General features: G+C 52.1%; 1 non-coding gene across 1 annotated transcript; it reads right to left on the reverse strand.

Annotated features, from left to right (window-relative positions):
- Nucleotides 1–2,843: 2,843 nt before the first annotated feature.
- On the reverse strand, nucleotides 2,844–2,950 carry LOC112589491 (U6 spliceosomal RNA). Its single transcript, XR_003113585.1, has one exon. It is a non-coding gene; the product is annotated as a U6 spliceosomal RNA (small nuclear RNA).
- Nucleotides 2,951–3,785: the final 835 nt, after the last annotated feature.

Consider the following 3,785-nt stretch of genomic DNA (forward strand, 5'->3'; position numbering starts at 1 on the left):
CTCGACCGCAATCGGGACAGTGGCCTCCTCCCTCCTGAACAGGTTGAGGTTATCGTTGTAGATCCTAACCCCACATGCATCCACCTCCATGCCCTCAGTGGTGGTAGGTGGTGGAGGTAGATTCCTCCCCGATGGCGGGTTTCACCGCCTTCCTCTTTTTGCGCCGAAGAGCTGCTGCCGGATGTTCAGCGTACGTCCTCTTTCTGGCCGTGGTTAGAGGTGCAGGGGCGGGGGCAGCCCCTTTCGAGGCCATCCTCGCCGCGCTGGGTTGCTCCCCCAGCTCCCTTTTCCTCATCCGTATCCTCTGTAATTCCTCCCTCAACGCTGACGTCTCTTTCTACGCTTCGGAGGAAGCGTCCTCCGCCCCATCGAACGCCGCAACCCTCGCTATGAGTCGACAGAACCGCCTGTGAGGTGGCCACAGCACGGTTCAGCAGTGCCTGGCAGGTCTCTTTCAAGGATTTGGACCTACGCGACACAAGCCGAACCGCGCCGTGTGCACGGCAGACCTCCGAGGCGAGCTCTGCCGACCCAGCCTCCCTCAAGAGTGCTCTCGTAGCAAGGTCTTTGAAGACCCTGCTACGCCCTCAGCAGGGCGTGTGTCCCACAAAGTGCGGAACAAGCCCCCGCTTAGGAGGTCCTCTATCTCCCTCTGCAGGTCCCTGCTCGCCACCACCTTCTTCCTAATCTCCTCCGTCTTCCTTTTTTGACGAAGGCCTATCCCCGCCCCTGTGACGGGCTTCCTCCCCCTTGGGTCCCTCTCTCGGACCTGAACTTTGGCTAGCTCCCTTACCTCTCTTTCTATTTAAGAAGTAGAGCCCCACTCGTTCCCCCTTTTTTCCCGACTCACAAGGAGACCCTCAGACCTGTTAATAAAGGATTTTGTTGACTCTCGAATATATTGTAGAGGGATCTCCCCTGTGCATGTGGGTCAAAGGGTTTTCCTCAATGGGCCTTAGTTTCGGAGAAAAAAATTTTGAAGTTACACGCGCCGTAGAATACTCGGTATGTAGCAGCAACTTTCGAGTCAGCGGACGTGGCGCAGCGACTGCAGTTGCTGGTAGTACGCTGTAGGACCGAAGTTCGGTTCTGACCATTCTTTTTTTTATCAATTAGCAAGAAATGTTAACAACATATATCGTGATATTCGTAACAAGTAAGAACTGTGTTATGATTATGTAGTATTTAATGTGTAGATTAATTCTAGGATAGAAAACTGAATTGAGAAGAATTGGTGGAGGCAAATGGTATTTTATTATTGTATGCAAATATAGTTATAGTAATATTAAATAATTCTTACATCACAGATTCTTCTGTATGAAATGAACAATTTTCAGGGTGATACTTGTCATAGAAATAAGAAAAACGTAAATTCACAGAGCACCATGCACATCATATAAAAGCATTTTCCTTACAGGCACATGGTTGTTTTAAAAGCGAGACCGGAAAACATAAATCATTAACATTTGAAAATATATTTCTTTCCTCGATCAATTTTGAGGCAAACCACGCGTATTGTATCATAGGTACGAAAGCAGGAGCGCTTAATTGGTGCAAAAAGAGCGAATGTATTTTGATCGCATCTTCCCGTAAAGCTATTTTTCGTTGGTTCTTTAGCAAGGCGGGAGCAGTTTGGAGTTTTTTAATAAAAATTTTCACCAGCCGATAAAAATAAACATCGCAGGCACAGTGGGGTGCACTTTGGTGGAATTATTTTCAGAGTGCACGTGGTTGCTCCGTTGTCATCTTCAAACAAAGTATCATGAAGAGTTGCATCAGTTTGCCCTCCCCACGAATCAATAATTAAAACAATGTGGTGTAAGATAAAACAATGTGATATAAGAATTATTTAATATTACTATAATTATATTTGCATACAATAATGAAATATCATTCGTCTCCATCAATTCTTCGCATTTCAGTTTTCTATCCTAGAATTGACCTACATATTAAATACTACATAATCATAACACAGTTCTTACTTGTTACGAATATCACGATATATGCTGTTAACATTTCTTGCTAATTGATAAAAAAAGAATGGTCAGAACCGAACTTCGGTCCTACAGCGTACTAGCTGCAACTGCAGTCGCTGCGCCACGTCCGCTGACTTGAAAGTTGTTGCTACGTATCGAGTATTCTACGGCGCGTCGAACTTCAAAATTTTCTTCTCCGAAACTAAGGCCCATTGAGGAAAACCCACATGCACAGGGGAGGTCCCTCTACAATATATTCGAAAGCCATCAAAATCCTTTATTAACAGGTCTCAGGGTCTCCTTGTCAGGACCGGTTACTCACCTCCCATTGTTAGCACCAGTCTTGCTGGTGGTGGCTTGGTGCACTGAATTCGCCGGGCTGGTGGTCGCCCGGCTGTTCGTCGCCACATTCGTTGTGGGTACGGTGTCTGACGACAAAGATTTACTCGTCTTCGGGTCCCTAGGTCGAATCTGGTACCTCGACTTCTGAGACAAGATAACGTCCGATAATATTACCAGTTTTCTTCGCCTTCACGTCCGTGTCCGCGCAACCCCCCAAGATTGCGTTGCTCTCTTCTTACTACAAAGGGGGCCAGTTCGCGTCGCGCCCAGCGTCTTGGCATTTAGCTCAGGCGCCGATCGCCAGGCCTCTGACGTTCCCTCGGATGGCCGCCCTGTATCCACCCGAGGGCTTATCTCACCACCCTTACGGTTGAGGGGGTGCTTACCGTTTGCCGACGGGGGATTTTGTCCCTCGTCGCGTGGCCGCCTTCCTTCTCTCTCGCGGAGGTTCTCGTGGCGAGCCTCCCGGTAAAGGCCGCCCTTCCGACTGGTGGTGGCCGGGGACACTGTTCGCACGCTGGATGGAGAAATGTAGAACGCTTCACGATTTTGCGTGTCATCCTTGCGCAGAGGCCATGCTAATCTTCTCTGTATCGTTTCAATTTTAGTATATGTACTGCCGATGCAAGTACAGAAGGTCTCCTTTCGGGGCCCCCCAGACCCCCCCCTCGGTGAGAACCTACCACACCTGCCTCCCGGGGGCAGGTCTTCCTTCCACCGGGGCTCCCTTCGCCTCTGCATCATAGTATCAGAGGTGGGGATCTCCCGTGTCAGAGCTATTCCCCTCCTAGCGCGGGTGAGGGTATTCCCCTAAGGGGTCAGCCCACCCCCACTCGCTCCTACCTGGCTGATGAGCCCCAGTGGGGGAGCCTCTGCGGCCACTACCCCACCGGCAAGTCCCATCGGCCTGGGGTGAAGGAGTGTGTGGGGAAAGCTACGCCTCGCTCTAACCCCCCCACTCCTCCCACCACGCCTCCTCCAGAAGGGCGGCCGAAGCCTCAACCTCCATGGCCTCCGCCTCGGAGACCCCCATCGACTTAATCGCCGGAGGTGGGTTCGGCGCTAACGGAACGGCCGTCGCTCCCGTCGTTGCCGGTTCTACCTATCTCGTCACCAGCACCCCCTTCTCTGCCTCCTTGGCCTTTGCCGTTGGTCGGACTTTAGTCCCTTTAACTGGGGGGTGGCCCCGTCGACGGGCCGGGACTGCAGGGGGACCACGTCCCCCCTCTCAGCCGGCCCGCCTATGCGCCGCCTTGCTCCCCCTGTTTCGCCTAGCGCGACGCGGGGGACTCCACCTCTAGGTGCAGTCCGGGAGACTACCTTGCACTTATGGCCACCCATCCGGTGGTCCGCGTCCCTATCTTCCTTGTGGCACAGGGAGCACCGCATTTCCTCGGTGCACCCCGGTGCCACATGACAGGCCCCTCCACATCGGAAGCAGTGGCCCCTCAGTCCATCGTTGGACTG

The sequence above is a fragment of the Harpegnathos saltator genome, unplaced genomic scaffold (assembly GCF_003227715.2).
Source record: "Harpegnathos saltator strain DR-91 unplaced genomic scaffold, Hsal_v8.6 scaffold523, whole genome shotgun sequence".
NCBI lineage: Eukaryota > Metazoa > Arthropoda > Insecta > Hymenoptera > Formicidae > Harpegnathos > Harpegnathos saltator.